The sequence below is a fragment of the Pan paniscus genome, chromosome 11 (assembly GCF_029289425.2).
Source record: "Pan paniscus chromosome 11, NHGRI_mPanPan1-v2.0_pri, whole genome shotgun sequence".
NCBI lineage: Eukaryota > Metazoa > Chordata > Mammalia > Primates > Hominidae > Pan > Pan paniscus.
The window spans coordinates 85749324-85766356 of NC_073260.2; the positions used below are offsets into that span (position 1 = coordinate 85749324).

General features: G+C 39.1%; 1 protein-coding gene and 1 long non-coding RNA gene across 11 annotated transcripts in view; one reads left to right on the forward strand and one right to left on the reverse strand.

Annotated features, from left to right (window-relative positions):
* Positions 1 to 17033, forward strand: part of LOC117977962 (contactin-associated protein-like 3) — a 238102-nt gene that overhangs the window by 71212 nt on the left and 149857 nt on the right. The window lies entirely within an intron of this gene.
* The window catches only part of LOC117977963 (uncharacterized), a 50056-nt gene that overhangs the window by 23711 nt on the left and 9312 nt on the right, over positions 1 to 17033 (reverse strand). The window contains exons 2-3 of the long non-coding RNA XR_004669052.3: positions 13341 to 13605; positions 5711 to 5861 (exon numbers count right to left, since the gene is read on the reverse strand). This is a non-coding gene — a long non-coding RNA (uncharacterized LOC117977963). The remainder of the gene's footprint in view (positions 1 to 5710; positions 5862 to 13340; positions 13606 to 17033) is intronic.

Sequence of the window (17033 nt, forward strand, 5' to 3'; positions counted from 1 at the left end):
AAAAAAAAAAAGAAAAGAAAAAAAATTCAGAAATACATGGAAATGAAACAACATGCTCCTGAACAACCAATGGGTCAAAGAAGAAATTTAAAGGGAAATTTTAAAATGTCTTTAGACAAACAAAAATTGACCCATGCCATATCAAGACACATGGGATACAGCAAAAGCAATTCTAAGTTTATAGCAATAATGGCCTACATCAGCACGGAAGAATGATATCAAATAAACAACCAAACATTACACCCCAAGGAACTAGAATAACAAGAACAAACGAAGCTCAAAGTTAAAGAAGGAAAGAAATAATAAAGATCAGAGCAGAAACAAATAAAATACAGACTAGAAAAACAATAAAAAAAATCCATAAAACTGAAAGTCAGGTTTTAAAAAATATATAAATATATATATAAATATAACATATAAACAAAATAGACAAATCTTTAAGAAAAAAGAAGTCTCAAAATCAGAAATGAAAGAGGCAACATTACAACCAATATTACAGAAATACAAAGGATCTTAACAGACTACTATGAATAAGTATACATCAAATTGGACAATCTAGAAGTGGATAAATTTCTGGACATATACAACCTGCCAAAACTGAACCATAAAAAAAAGAAAATCTGAGCAAACCAATAATAAGCAATAAAATTGAATCAGTAGTAAAAAGCTCTAATTAAATAAAGACCTAGGCCCCGATGGCTTCACTGCTGAATTTTACCAGGCATTTAAAGAACTAATACTAATTATTCTCAAACACTTCCAAAAAATGGAAGAGAAGGGAATACTTTCAAACTCATTTTATAAAACCAGCATTACCCTGATACCAAACTCAGAAAGTACACTACAAAAAAAGACAATTATAGGCCAATATCCTCATGAGCATAAATGCAAAAACTCTATGAAATTTTAGCAAACCAAATTCAACAGCATATTAGAAAGATCATTCATGATAATCAAGTGAGATTATCTGTGGGATGAGTTAATGGTCCAATATAGGCAAATCTATAAATGTAACGTATCATGTTAATAGAACAAAGGACAAAAAACATATGATTATCTCAATGGACACAGCAGAAGCATTTGACAAAATCTCTAACAACCTTTTAATCTAAAATCTCTCAACATATTGGGTGTAAAGAGGACAATATAGCTCGACAAAATAAAGGTCACATATGACAAACCCTCAGCTAACATCTTATTCAGTGGTGAAAAGTTGAAAACTCTTCCTCTGAGATCCAAACAAGACAAGGATGCCCACTATCACCACTTCTTTCAACACAGTACTGAAAGTTCTATCCAGAGCAATTAGACAAGAAAAAGAAGGAAAAAACATCCAAATTTGAAGAAAACAGAAGTTAAATTGTCCCTCTTTGCAGATGACATGATCTTATATATAGAAAGCCCTAAAGACTTCAACAAAAAATTATTAGAACTAATGAATAAATTTCAGGCCAGGCATGATGGCTTATGCTTGTAATCTCAGCACTTTGGGAGGCCAAAGTAGGAAGATCACTTGACTCCAGTGGTTTGAGACCTGGACAACATGGCAAGACCCCCATTTCTACAAAAAAATAAACAACGAGCTGGGCATGGTGGCATGTGCCTGTGGTCCCAGATACTCAGGAGGCTGAGGTGGAAGGATCACTTGAGCCCAGGAGGTTCAGGCGGCAGTGAGCTGTGATAGTGCCACTGCACTCCAGCCTGGATGACAGAACAAGACTCTCAAAAGAAAATAACCCCAAATAACTAATAAATAAATTCAATAAAGTTACAGTACAACATCAACAGAAAAATCAGTTATGTGTCTATATACTAATAATGAAGTGTCTGAAAAAGAAATCAAGAAAATAATCCAATAAGATACTTACGAATAAATTTAACCAAGGTGGTGAAAGAGTTGTACACTGAGGTTTACAGAATTTTATAGTAGACTATAAAATATTGATGAAAGAACTTAAAGATGACAGGAATCGAAAGATATCCCCATGTTCATGGATTGGAGGAATTAATATTAAAATATTCATAATACCTAAGGTGATCTACAGATTCAGTGCATTACCTATGAGAATTCTAATGACATTTTCCACATAAATAGAGAAAATGATCCTAAAGTTTGTGTGTAACCACAAAAGACCTCCAATAACCAAAGCAATCTTGAGCATAAAGAATGAAGCTGGAGGTATCACACTATCTGACATCAAAATGTACTACAAAGCTGTAGCAATCAAAACAGCATGGTACTGACATAAAAACAGACATACATAGACCAATGGAACACAATAGAGAGCCCAGAACTAAATCTAGGCATTTATTGTCCGTTGATTTTTGACAGAGGTGCTAAGAATACACAATGAAGAAAGTTTAGTTTCTTCAATAAATGGTATTGGGTAAATGGGATATGCATGCACAACAGAATGAAATTAGACCCTTATCTCACACTATATGCAAAAATCAACACAAAATGGATTAAAGAGTTAAACTTATGACCCATAACTGTGAAACTACTAAGAGAAAACACAGGGGAAAAGCTCCATGATATTGGTCTAGGAAATCATTTTCTGGATACAACTCCAAAAGCATTGGCAATAAAAGCAAAATTAGACAGATGAGGTTATTTCAAACTAATTTTCTGCACCACATAGGAAACAATCAGCAGAGTAAAAAGACAACCTATGGGATCAGAGGAAATATTTTCAAACAATACATCTGATAAGGGGTTAATATTTAAAATACATAGGCAACTCAAACATCTCAATAGCAAGAAAACAAATAACTGTGCTTTTTAAAAATGGGCAAAAGACCTGAAAGACATTTCTCAAGAAAGATATATGCGTGGCCAACAGGTATATGAAAAAATGCTCAATATCACAAATCATCAGGGAAATGCAAGTTAGAACCACAATGAGATATCACCTCGTACTTGTTAGAATGGTTATTATCAAAAAGACAAAGATAACAAGTGTTGATGAAGATGTGAAGAAAAGAGGATCCCTGTATACTGTTGGTGGCAATGTAAATTTGTATATCCATTATGGAAAGCAGTAGGGAGGTTCCTCAAAAAATCGAAAATAGAATTACCAAATGATTCAGCAATCCCACTATTGTGTATGTATCCAAAGGAAATTAAATCAGTATGTCTTTTAGATATCTGTACAACCATGTTCATTGCAGTATTATTCATAATAGCCAAGATTTGGAATCAACTGAAGTGTCCATCTGTGGATGAATGGATAAAGAAAATGTGGTGTACATACACAATGGAATGCTATTTGGCCATAAAATAAAAGAAATCCTATTTACTTGTGAGAACATAGATGAACCTGGAGGACATTATGTTCAGTGTAATAAGTCAGGCACAGAAAGACCAATACTACAGGATCCAGCTTATATGTGGAGTCTAAAAATGTTGAGCCCATAGAAGCAGAAGGTGGAATAGTTGTTACCAGGGACTAGCAGGACAACAAAATGTCCTGGGTCATCAGTCCTTGACCATCACGTGATGTGGTGCAGACAGCACCCGGCTAAGAGTAACTAACTGAGTGCTGTTTCTAAAATAGCCCCTAACAAACACCTGGCCAAGTACAAGGTGCTCAACACCTGTGAGCTTCCTCCCTTCGATTACAAAATGCAGGGTGGATGTGGAATCCAGTCACGCACTATAAGGCTGAACCCTGTGAATGTGCTGATATCTAAGTATCTTGACCTACAAAAACAGCAATTTCGTATGATCAAGCTAATAAATATGCTTTGACTTTCAGGTTTAAAATCACCCATTTCTGCAGCAAAACTGTAAAGGGAGGGCAACACCAGTTTTCCACAGGGGCAGCTGCAGTTGAGACTAACAAGTTCCTATCTAAGCTCTCCTCATTTTTAAATTCACATGGTGTAACTATTTCTCATGCTAAGATTTCATGAGTGTGTGCAAACACACACACACACACGCACAGAAGTGCTGCAACAAGCTACAATGAAGAAATCCCAAAGTAGACGGAACAATGGGTAATCTACAATAAGGAAGCAGAATGATGTAAAGCTTAATATTTTATTGTGCTCTAAAGTAGTATTGAAGTTCAAAGTAAGTTAGCTTTGCTCAGTCCTCCACTTTCTCATCAACCTTTGTGTTGATAGACTCCCAGAGTTCTCACAGGGGATCCATTTGGAAGGGGAAAATGCATCAATACAAGTCTGCCATGGTTTGGGTGGGTGTGCTGGGTAAACCTTGTGAAGAAAGGCAGCGCATCGCTGTCTCAAAATATATGGCTTTGCTGTTGGAGCAGCCCGCTCTGTCTGCGACTTTAACCCGGCTTTCTTTTAGAATGGCTTCCTTTTTGCATTTCAGCTGCTGACTCGGTTTCTAAGTTGCTGCTACTAGTCAGTCACTAGAGTTTTGCATCTTTACTGTCATGACCATTTCTCCAGTTCTTGCTTTCCTTTGGTGTCAGGTATCACCCCCAAACGTTTGTCATCTCATCACCTCTGAATTAGGTCCTTTGACCAAGAGTAAAGCCATATGTTTGCCAACTGGTCTCCACCTCAGAAATATTTACTAATTTCTCTTCTGTCATGTAAACGACTTCTGAGATGGCCCCATTTCCAGATGTCTTTCTGAATTACCATGAGCTGCAATGGCTTGCCTACTCTTTGCCTGCCAGTATTTGAAACTCAGTTATTTTCCATTCTATCTTACAATTATTCTATGCTGGCCTTTCCCCCAAATTATACGTATGACATCAATTCATGACAAATCTAATTTTATATGCCACTGGCTAAAACATGTCATTTAGGCTATCTTTACATTCAGAATATTACTGCTCATTTCAGATTGTGAATTCCTAATATATGAGTCCCTTTATCAGAAGCGTTTGAACCATCTTGCATAGGGGCTGGGAATACTGAGACTGAGACCTGTTGGGCTCCATTCCTAGGAGGTTAAGGTATTCTTAGTCACAGGATGAGACAGGAGATCGGCACAAGATACAGGTCACAAATACCTTGCTGATAAAACAGGATACGGTAAAGAAGCTGGCCAAATCCCACCAAAACCAAGAAGGCTATGAGAGTGACCTCTGGTCATCCTTATTGCTCAGTATAAGTTAATTATGATTCATTAGCATGCTAAAAGACACTTCCACCAGCGCCATGACAGTTTACAAGCGCCATGACAGTTTACAAATGCCATGGCAACGTCCAGAAGTTATGCTATGTGGTCTAAAGTGGGGAGGAACCCTCAGTTCTGGGAATTGCCTTCCCCTTTCTTGGAACACTCATGAATAATCCACCCCTTGTTTAGCATATAATAAAGAAATAACTATATTTATTTGAGCAGCCCATGCTGCTGCTCTGCCTCTGGAGTAGCCATTCTTTCATTCCTTTACTTTCTTAATAAACTTGCTTTCACTTTCTGGACTTGTCCCAATTTGTTTCTTGCACAAGGTCCAAGAACCCTTTTTTGGGATCTGAATCAGGACCCCTTTCAGGTAACACTTTGTTTTATTTCCTCATATGGATAGATTCTTAAATCATCTCCACAATGAATATTTTCCTAATACTTTAAAAATAATATGGATAAGAATAAATATTAATAATGCTATATTCTTAATGACTCTCTTTTTGATTAAAACGTAATATTATATCTCGTTCCGTCACTGCTGGATTACCTTACAGAGGTTTCTGCTTATAAAGAGACACGCGTTTCTCAAGGAAAACTCACCCTCATAAATAGCAGGACCTGAACAACATGGCTTCTCTCCCATCCGCGTTTCCATTTCCTGTCTAAATAGGCTTTGCATAAAATCCTTTGTTTATTGCGTTAGAAACATATTCTTCCTTTCGCAGATGTCCTTGTGGAATAACCTTTGGTTCTGTGGAAAAGATTCAAGTGTCAAGACACTAGTTCTGAAGTAGCCGATTGGTGTCAAGCATGAGAATAAAAGATGGGCATTAAAAACATTAGCACTTAACCTCAGTCAGGATTTTGTCTGTGAAACAGAAAAAATAGAAGAGAAGTCAGATTTGATCTGCATTCTGAAAATGAGAATTTTTTTTATATTTAAACTCCTCTTATTTTGTATTCCTTAATGTCCTTGTTAATCATTCATATCAAATGGCTTGTCTTTCTTTCAGAGCCTTGAACATTTTAAAGACACCATGTCATTCTTTTTACAAGAGAGAGAAAAAATTACGCAGTTGAAAGAGTTCCCAAGGGAGCTATTGTGCTACACTCTGGCAAAAGTTTTATTAGCTAAACTTCTGACTGAAAGGAAAAATAAATTCAGGTTTAGGAACGGCTTCTATTTATTGTAAGGAAGTTTGCAAAAATTACTGAAAAATATCCCAAGAACACAATGTAAATTTACTCTGGTGGTATTTTTTCCATCCTTGCTTCTCCAAAATAATAAAAAAAGTTAAACGGCCAATAAATTTACATTAACAGTCAATTGTCTACCCTTAAATCAGAATGAATTCATTACTTCGGTAATTAATTAAGCAAGCTCAAATGAAAACTAGGTTCTCCTGAAGAGCTTGCATGTCAGTATTGTCAAGTCACAGTTAAAACATCTCTAAACAGAGAAATTAGCCCTATCACATCTCATTAATTTGTACTATGGGTTTCTTTTATTGTTCTATTTAGAATCTTAATACTAAGATCTTTTTTCTTCATCGGAGCTAAATTCCTTAAGCTATGACACAAAATCTTTTGCGAAAATTATTTCTGAAAGGAAACTGCATTTGTGTGCTGTGACCGGGCAGAGTAAGCTGTAGCTACCACTGAGTTCAGGTTCAGGAATATGCATTTCTTATCCTTCCCAAATCTTTTTTCATGTTACCTGCTTTGGGCATTGTTTGGAGCTTCTGGTTGCCAGAGGTCCTGTAGGATCACATCTTAGATCAAGGCAGGCCTACCTTCCAGAGCTGCAGAACACTGGGTACTGAGCTGGTCATCCTCACCCTTTCTCTCTTCTCTTCTCTTCTCTCCTTTCCTCTACTTCCTCTCATCTCCTCTATCCCTTCCCCTCTGTGGATCCTTACCCTCCAGCTCCTTGGGTTGTGGCACCAAAAACGTGGCTGGATCTGGTACCCAAGCTAATGTGGTAGAGGAAAATAATTAGTGAAAACCATCAGCACACTCCCTCTGTTCTGGCTTCTTTGTGCATTTTAACAGTGGAGTCTGGAAATAATAGTCCCACTTCAGCTATTTAACCCAAGACTGACTTGAATGCTAGGAATGTCAAATCAGGTAGGGCAGAGTTTTGTCATCAGAGCAAGCAAATGTCAGGTGAACTGGAAGACAAAGCAGGACGTAGGTAAGAATGCAGATTCTGAGTCAAATCAGTTGGGTTCAAATACTGGGTTCACTATTTGCTAGCTGTATGAACTTGGGCTAGCTGATTAACCATTTTGTACCTTGTTTCTTCATCTATATAATAGGTGTTATTATAGAACATATGTTATAGGATTATTGTGAAAATGAAAACAAAATAATCTGTATAAATTAGTGATAGATCCGAGGTCTTCAGTAAATTGATGAATGGATAAGAGTAGATGCCTGATTGCAGAGCACTGAGGAGAGGAAATGAGTTAATGAAAAGGAGAGAGCAAATGATGAATACTTTCTGTAGAAGTCGGGATGCTTAGAAAAAGAGAGCGGGACAGCAGTAGCAAGAGGGACATACACGGGCAGGAGACAGTGTGAAGTGGAAGCTAGAGCGACTAGAGCCTGGTCACTGCCAGGGATGCTGGTGGAACTCCCATGCCCATCAACAGCTTGGAGACAGAAGAAACTCACAGAGTAACTGAGGGGCAACGTCCCAGAGGGATGGCAGGGAAAAGGATCCAGAACACAGAAGACACTGAAAAACAATGATGTTTTCTGAAACAGGAGGAAAATAGCTAATTATATACGCTTTATTTTAAATTTCTGAAAGGGAGTTTATGGCTGTTTCTTATCTACTTGATGTTCAGAAGATTCAAGCTCTGTGATATGAGTGATGAAGGATCAGGTGCTGTGGCTCATACCTGTAATCCCAACACTTTGGTAGGCTGAGCCAGGCAGATCCCTTGAGTGCAGGAGTCTGAGACCAGCCTGGGCAACACAGTGAGACCCCTGTCTCTACAAAAAAATACAAAAATTACCTAGTTGTAGTGGTGTGTGCCTGTAGTCCCAACTACTTGGAAAACTAAGGAAGATTGCTTGAGTCTGGAAGATCGAGGCTGCAATGAGCTGTGATCGAGCCAGTGCACTCCAGCCTGGGTGACAAAGCAAGAGCCTGTCTCAAAAACAAACAGACAAACAAACAAAAAAGTGATAAGGGAAAAGTGGAATTAAGGTAGGAAATGTTTATGTGTGTGTAGTAGAGGATGTGGAATGGAAAAAGATTTTGACAGGGAACAACAAGAGTCCCTAGTAATAGTACATTTCTACACTGGAAACACCTGCCCAGACCACTGCCCAGACCACTTAAATCCGAACCTCAAGAGAGTAGGAACTAAGCAGTATGTTAAAGAATCCACCTGATGATTCCCATATTCATTCAAGGTTAAGGACCATTGTCCTCGTAGCATAGAGACCCCAGGATGGAGACCATGAATAGGGACCCCACCCGCACAGCTGGGGTGTTTTCCCCAGCAATAGTCAGCTGTTTGCAGAACCTGAGAAGGCAACTGAGAAGACTGACCTAGAATTAGCATCTGCAGGTATGATGACATTGAGGATTTGGCTACATAAATGCTAACAAATTGGCAAAAGAGTCTGGAAAAAAAGGTACCATGCTGTTTGGGCAGTGTGGAGAGGACAATTAGATCAAGAGAGGCTGATAACGAAAATCAGAAAGAGTCAGCATGTCAAAGAAGCTATAGTGTGGGAGTGAGAGATCTGGGACTATCTAGAGGTATACAGTCAACACAGAGTTTAAATAAGATTTCAAAGATGGTGCCCCCGTCCCAGGTGGTGATGAGGTTGGCCGTGGGAATGAGGATGAAGTGAAGCAGCTGGAGCTCATTTGCATCAGGGAACTTGAAGTCAAAGGATCTTATTGGTATTCCTCAAGGATGTTCATATTGTGGCTTTGGGATAGAGGAGATGGTGATAAGTGTAAGGGAATGACTCGGAGTTTAGAAAATGAATTACAATGGCCAGGAAGGGTAGAGGGAGCTATAGTCAAATGATATTTAAGAGAAGACATAACTTTCTCATTGTGTTAGTTCAGTTACTTTTGTGAGGAAGTGCAATGTTATGAAATCAAAGGAGATTGGTGAAAATGTGTCCAGACCCCACCACAAATAAGATGAGGGGAAATGAGGAAACTGCATTCCTGAGTGTTACAAGGGCAGGGGTGTCCAAAAGAAAGACCTGAGTTTTAATCAAGGTGTAGATCAGTGTCTGACACCCAATATCACTGAGTATTTATTGTGTACCAGGTGAGATTTTTAGAATTTTAGCTGCATTCTATTATTTACTTTTTCATCATTAACTTGGGATGAAGAAATACAACTTTAGAGAGGCTCAGTAATGAGCTCATGTCACACAAGCAGAGCCTGTACCAGAAACCTTGGGCTGCCCACCTGGGGAGCCAGTCTCAATTTCTAGGCTACACCAGAATATTCTCAGATAAGATTAAAGTAGTCTTTTTTCTTCCTTCTTTCCTCCCCTCAACCTCATCCCCCTTCCCTCTCTTCTTTTTCCCTTCCCTCTCTTCCCTTCCCCTCCCCTCCTTTTCCCTTCCCTTCTTTATGAGGGTCAAAGAGTGCACAGAAAAAAAACTGTGGGGAAGGAAGAAGAGTAGTGGGGAGTGCATGGGCGGATGGGAGTGTAGAGAGCCCGGAAAAGGACAGATTGACCTGAGGATCAACGGCATAGGATTTGAGGACATGTCCGGGGATGATAGGGATGAGAGGCCTGGGGGAATGGCTGCTCTCGGGTCTCTGATTGGAATTCTGGAGTGATGTGGTTTTGCTGCCATCCCAGCCCAGAACGTGTCTCTCTTCAGGGTTCCACACAGAAACATTAATCCCAAACTGTTTGGCATGCTGTGGATTCTATGGATTCTGTCTCCCTGGTGGGAGTGAGGGCGATGATCAGGCGCAGCTGTTCCCCCTCAGGTTTGGAATTTATCAGTGAGGACGAGTTTAGTTCTGGGCAAAATGCATTTCCTGCCTTTTAAAGGAATATGGATTTGCTCAGCTGAGGACTCCAGGGCACTTTCATGCAGAAGGGGCAGGAGACTTAGTTCCAGGCCGAAGTTCTTCTCCCTCTGAGTCATAGGAACCCCCTGCTCCTTTCTAGTCCCTCTGGCATTTTGTCCTCTAAAGAAATCTGAACCCAAGTGGTTGGTCCTAAAACACTATCACAAACAGAGAACCAACCGAGAGAGGGAGAAAGGATGAAAAGGAGATGCAGGCGAGAGGGGCGAGGGGCAGGGTGCTGGTGCAGTTCACACCAGAAGGAAGGAAGGAAGGGAGGAAGGGGCAGAAGGGGGGACGGGGGAAGGGGGAGGGAGAAGGGAGGAGTGGGAGAGGGGAGTGGGGGAGGGAGGGAGGGAAGGAAGGAAGTCTGAATGTTTTCATCTCACCCCACCCTTCTCCAGGCTGGAGGCTGCAGAACTCGACTAGACTCATTTCTTTCTATTTGTAATTTGCTATGTCATTTTAAAATTTAATTTTTAATTTATTTTCCCATTTACACTTGCTTTGGGATTGAATTTGCTTTGGTTTTGCTTTCTGCTTTTTTCCTCCTGATTTTAGCTTTAGTAACCACTTACTTCTTATTATTGACATTTTACTTTGTATGCTGAAGGCTAATTTTCTACCTTCATTCAAAGTCTGAACCCTGCAGTGATGCCAAATAATACAGAGAAGTCTGATTGTCCTTTATAAAAACAGCAAAATTTTATAAGTCAAATCACATTCACCTTGAAAGAAATCATGTGCTCAATAAACCCTGAGAACTGCGGCCCCAGGGACTCACCGTGCCCACATTTTAGTTGTACTTTCACATGCAGATTAATGAATGTGACTAACATCTCATAACTCGTATTTTAAAATGTAATACAGTATTTAATATACATTGCACAATAAAATATCAGGAAGACTGAACTGTGGCTTACGTTGATGAGTACTGTGAGAAGCAAATTCTACATTGGGGTGAAAATGAATAAAATTAGAAGCTGGGACTGAGAAGGACTGCAAGCTGCTGTGAGCAAGTGAACAGGAAACTGACCCTCTGCAGACTTGAGTAGGACCAGACACAACTCTTCTAGAAAGACAGAGTAGGAAAACATCTTCCGTTTTCACAGTGTATGTAGTTAGAGCCTCCCACCCAATGCGTTTTCTTCCATTATTACCTATTTTTTAATATGCTATTTTTCAATCTAATTTCCCTTTTCCAGAGTGGAAAAACAACATTTAACTCTGGAAGAGTTTTAGTGTAATTTTGAAATCTGTTAAGCTTGCTGAAAGTTAAAAAGAAGGGAACATATTTTAAAATTTACATTTTGCTGTGTGGTTTCTGTGGTATGTGTAGGCCTGTTGGCTATGAAACACCCAGCTGCTATCACCTTTCAAACTCCTTTGTGAATTTATTAGAGCAAGACCCAAGAAACAAAAACAAAACCTTGTCTTCCTTATTTTCTTTCAACCTTGCTTCATCCCAAAGTGTACTTGAAGTGGAAATCATTTGAATTTTCCACAGTGCATTATGTTTACTGATATCTATACATCTTCCCTCAGATAAGATCCTAGGAGTAATCACCATTACCTCCATTTTGCAAATGAAGATGGGAAATTCAAGGGGGATGAGTGATTTACATCATACTTGGAATTGTGACAGGTCTTGAACTCTGGTTTATTTAGATCTTCCAAGTTAAAAACCCTTCCCCCCAACCCTGCCTCACCACAGAATCCAGCACTGCCTCCCTCAGTTTATAAGTAGGTGACATGTGGACAGAAAGATTCTGGAAAGTCCTGGTTTCTCAGGGTGGCAGCATTTTCTGCTGGAAGTTTCTCACAGGCCGGTCCTTGTGTGGTTTGCAAAGTGAGCCCACAGCACTGACTGTGGGGAGGAAGACGGGGACAACAGCTCTGTGGGAAATGAAAGCAGCAGAGAATTCTGACTGTCCTCCATCTACCCCATGGCTGTCCTGCAGCTGCAGGACTCTGTTGGACAGTTCCAGTGGCCCCTGTTGTTCTCCCAGTTGCTCCAACTTGGAAGACGGAATCCCAGAGGACAGGTTGCTATTGGGCCTCTAAGCTCCTCACAGCACTGAGGACCTACAGAAAGTTCAGTGACAGGAAAGTCTGAGCCCCACCGAGATGATATTAAAGATGCAGATTGCTATTCTGTGTTTAACTGAATCTTCAAGGTGTGAATGTCAAGCTGAAAATGACATGCCAATATTAAGACATTAGACCAACTCAGTTTGTGATTTTAAAAATTATACCATATTTTGTTTATCCATTCCACTCATCAGTGGACATTTGGGTTATTTCCACATCTTGGCTGTTGTGGATAATGCTGCAGTGAACATAGGAGAGCCAATATTTCTTTAACATCTTCATTTTATATTGGGGGGTGTATATACCCGAAAGTAAGATTGCTGGATCATATGATAGTTCTATTTTTAATCTTTTGAGGATTTGCCATAATGTGTTCCATTGCAGCTGCACCATTTACAAGGGAATCACCAATGGTGCAAAAGGGGTTCCTTTTTTTCACATCCTTGCCAACACTTGCTATCTCTTTCGGCATAAATTTCAGTTAAGCAAGTTCTAGCGATCTGCTGTACAAAACTGTGCCTATAGTTAATGGTACTGTATTGTTTAAGATGATAGATTTCATGTTAAGTTTCTTACCACAATAAAAATAACTATGCCATAAAATATGCATAAGACTTTTTCAATGAATGTAATACTCAAAATCTGCAACGGAAATGCTTCTTAGCAACAAGGGACCAATAGGAGGATTATATCCTTTCATTCTTCAGCTATACTTAAAGTGAGTATTTAGAGTTGAAAAATAATCAGTGTATTTTCACTGTTTTTATTTGGAGTCACTACACAAACAGCTATAAAATTTTGAAGAAAAATAGGCTTATGCAGAAGTATAGAGAGGAAAGATTACATACACCCACAGACCTGACTCCTAGCAAGCGCAACTTGTATGAAACAGCTCATATGTTACGAGTGTAATTATAAATTGGCAAAATGTCCTTTTTATCACACTCCAGTACATTTTTATTGCTTTCAGCTTGCTCAAGGTTTTTTATTGCTCAGGATTTTTCTCTGAAATGTACTTGGAGGAGAGAGCTATACATTGTAAAGCCATACACTATCTTAGAAACCCTTACCTCCTGAACCACTTCTTCTGGCACAGGCTTTATCCTTTTCCTTTTCTTGTTAAGTCCACAGAACCATCTCAGGGCAAAATGGTGAAGTGGGCCGACGTAGTCTTTTCTAGTTCTCTGTGTGGTTCACCCGTTCACCGATCTGAATTTCTTCGGACCCCGTCTGAGTCGGTTGTCCTCAGGAGTTGTGTAAACTCTCTGGGCCCCAGCCTGTGCGCTCCTTGTTTCCTAGTCCAGGGAGTGCCGGTGTTCTGGTTTAATAAACATCCTGGACAAATGAATGAAAAAGGCACTAACTGATAAGAATCCCCATGAAAGGCTATTTAAACTTTAATAATGAACTTTAAAAGGCTTGTAGGCCCAAAACAATCAGTATTTTGATGGTGACACCTCAGATGTGAGAAATGGAGGTGATACTTTGAGAGAAAGTGACTGCAGTAGTCCCCAAATCCCTGGTGGATGCCAGAAACTGCAAACAGTGCTGAACCCTATATGTACTGTGTTTTTTCTTATACATACACACCTGTGATGAAGTTGCTTTTATAAATGAGGCACAGAGATTAACGCAAGAACCACTAATAAAATAGAAAATTGTAGCAATATGCCAGCTTCACTACTTGTGCACTTTGGAGCCGTTATTGATTGAAATAAAAGTGATTTGAACACAAGCACTGTGATACCACGACAACCCACCTGATAACCCAGAGGGCTACTTAAGTGACTAATAGGTGGGTAGCTTATAGGGCGTGGATATGCTGGACAAAGGGATGATTCACGTCCCATGTAGGACAGAGCAGGGTGACATGCGTTTTCATCACATTACTCAGGATAGTGAGCAATTTAAAACTTATGAATTGCTTATTTCTGAAATTTTCTATTTAATATTTTCAGGCTGTGATTAACCACGGGTAATTGAAACTATGGAAAGCGAGCGAAACTGCAGATAAGGGGAGATGACTGTATTTCTGATGTACTTCAAATTATACTTTAAAATTTGTCTATAGAAAATTGTTTGTGTTTATACTTACAGACCTGTGGAACCAATTTTAAAATCTCCTAGGCAGGCTAAAATAATTGCTTTTGCTATCTCATTTTTTATAAACATTTATTTGTGAGATAAATCTTTACTTTTATCTTACAAATAAAAAAGATAAAGAGATAAAGAATATAATAAAATATATTTGTACTTCTAAAATTTGTATTATTAAGCTTTAAATAAAATACAGGAAAATAGTTCTACTATACTAAACTAAGGAATTTTCTTCTAAAGCCTCAAATCTAAAAATCTATAAACTAATCTGAAAGAAAAGTAATGAAAATCAGGGCCAGGTGCAGTGGCTCATGCCTGTAATCGCAGCACTTTGGGAGGCCAAGGCGGGTGGATCATCTGAACTTAGTAGTTCTAGACCAGCCTGGCCAACATGGTGAAACCCAGTCTCTACTAAAAATACAAAAATTAGCTGGGCGTGGTGGCAGGCATCTATAATCCCAGCTACTCGGGAGGCTAAGGCAGGAGAATCTCTTGAACCCAGGAGGCGGAGGTTGCAGTGAGCTGAGATCCCACCACTGCACTCCAACCTGGGCAAAGAGCGAGACTGTCTCAAAAAAAGAAAAAAAGAAAAAAAAGAAAATATCAATATTTCTATATAAACTTGGGAATCAGTCGTGCATTTCAGACAAATTTGGGTGAAGGTGATTATGGTTGTCATGACAATGAAATACTGACCATCTCTGAGCAAAGGGCTTAAGGAAGTATGTGGGAAGTGCTCAAAAACATAAGCTATGATGATGATGATGATGATTTGAATTTGAGAATATAATCCCATTTCCTTTGGGCTATTCAAAAACTAGCAAAAAGTCAATTAGTTAAAAAAAATTCATTTCAGAAATTAGTTTCTGTGGCCTAGAGGAAAAATACACTGTGTATTCTCATCAATCACTGATTTGAATGGACACTTAAAATACACCTCCATGTGCAGGTAAAAAGAAGTTACTCAATGGTGAGCAACCTTGTGGACTAGAAATACAGTCATCCCTGGATATCTGCGGGAGATTCATTCCAGGAGCCCCCCACCCGCAAAGATACCAACATTCATGGATGCCCAAGTCCCTTATATAAAATGGTGTAGTTTTGTATGGAACCTTTGTACAGCCTCCTGTATACTTAAATCATCTCCAGATTACTAATAATACGATGCAAATGCTGTAAAAATAGTCGTTCTACTATATTGTTTAAAGAATAATGACAAGAAAAAAATGGTTGTGCATGTTCAACAAAGTCACAGCCATCCATTTTTTCCCCACTATTTTTAATCACAGTTGGATTCATGAGTGCAGAACCCATGGATATGGAGGGCTGCTGAGTGTACTATATCCCTAGAAAGTTATTCTGAAATAGACATAAATAAGCGTAAATCTTACTCATATTTACTGGGTTGCAGCATTGTTTATAAGAGTGAAGATTGACAACTCTCTAATATCTAGAGGTTTATCTATCTAGAACAGGAAGATCATGTTAAATATATACCATCCAAAACTATGCAGATCTTTTTTTTTTATATACTTTAAGTTCTAGGGTACATGTGTACAACGTGCAGGTTTGTTACATATGTATACATGTGCCGTGTTGGTGTGCCGCACCCATTAACTCCTCATTTACATCAGGTATATCTCCTAATGCTATCCCTCCTCCCACCACCCCACGACAGGCCCCAGTGTGTGATGTTCCCCATCCTGTGTCCAAGTGTTCTCATTATTCAATTCCCACCTGTGAGTGCGAACATGCGGTGTTTGGTTTTCTGTCCTTGTGTTAGTTTGCTCAGAATGATGGTTTCCAGCTTCATCCATGTCCCTACAAAGGACATGAACTCATCATTTTTTATGGCTGCATTGTATTCCATGGTGTATATGTGCCACATTTTCTTAATCCATTCTGTCATTGATGGACATTTGGGTTGGTTCCAAGTCTTTGCTATTGCGAATAGTGTCGCAGTAACACACGTGCATGTGTCTTTATAGCAGCATGATTTATAATCCTCTGGGTATATACCCAGTAATGGGATGACTGGGTCAAATGGTATTTCTGGTTCTAGATCCTTGAGGAATCGCCACACTGTCTTCCACAATGGTTGAACTAGTTTACAGTCCCACCAACAGTGTAAAAGTGGTCCTATTTCTCCACATCCTCTCCAGCACCTGTTGTTTCCTGACTTTTTAATGATCACCATTCTAACTGGCGTGAGATGGTATCTCATTGTGGTTTTGATTTGCATTTCTCTGATGGCCAGTGATGATGGGCATTTTTTCATGTGTCTGTTGGCTGCATAAATGTCTTCTTTTGAGAAGTGTCTGTTCATATCCTTTGCACACTTTCTGATGGGGTTGTTTGATTCTTTCTTGTAAATTTGTTTAAATTCTTTGTGGATTCTGGATATTAGCCCTTTGTCAGATGGGTAGATTGCAAAAATTTTCTCCCATTCTGTAGGTTGCCTGTTCACTCTGATGGTAGTTTCTTTCACTATGCAGAAGTTCTTTAGTTTAATTAGATCCCATTTGTCAATTTTGGCTTTAGTTGCCATTGCTTTTGGTGTTTTAGACATGAAGTCCTTGCCCACGCCTATGTCCTGAGTGGTATTGCCTAGGTTTTCTTCTAAGGTTTTTATGGTTTTAGGTCTAACATTTAAGTCTTTAATCCAT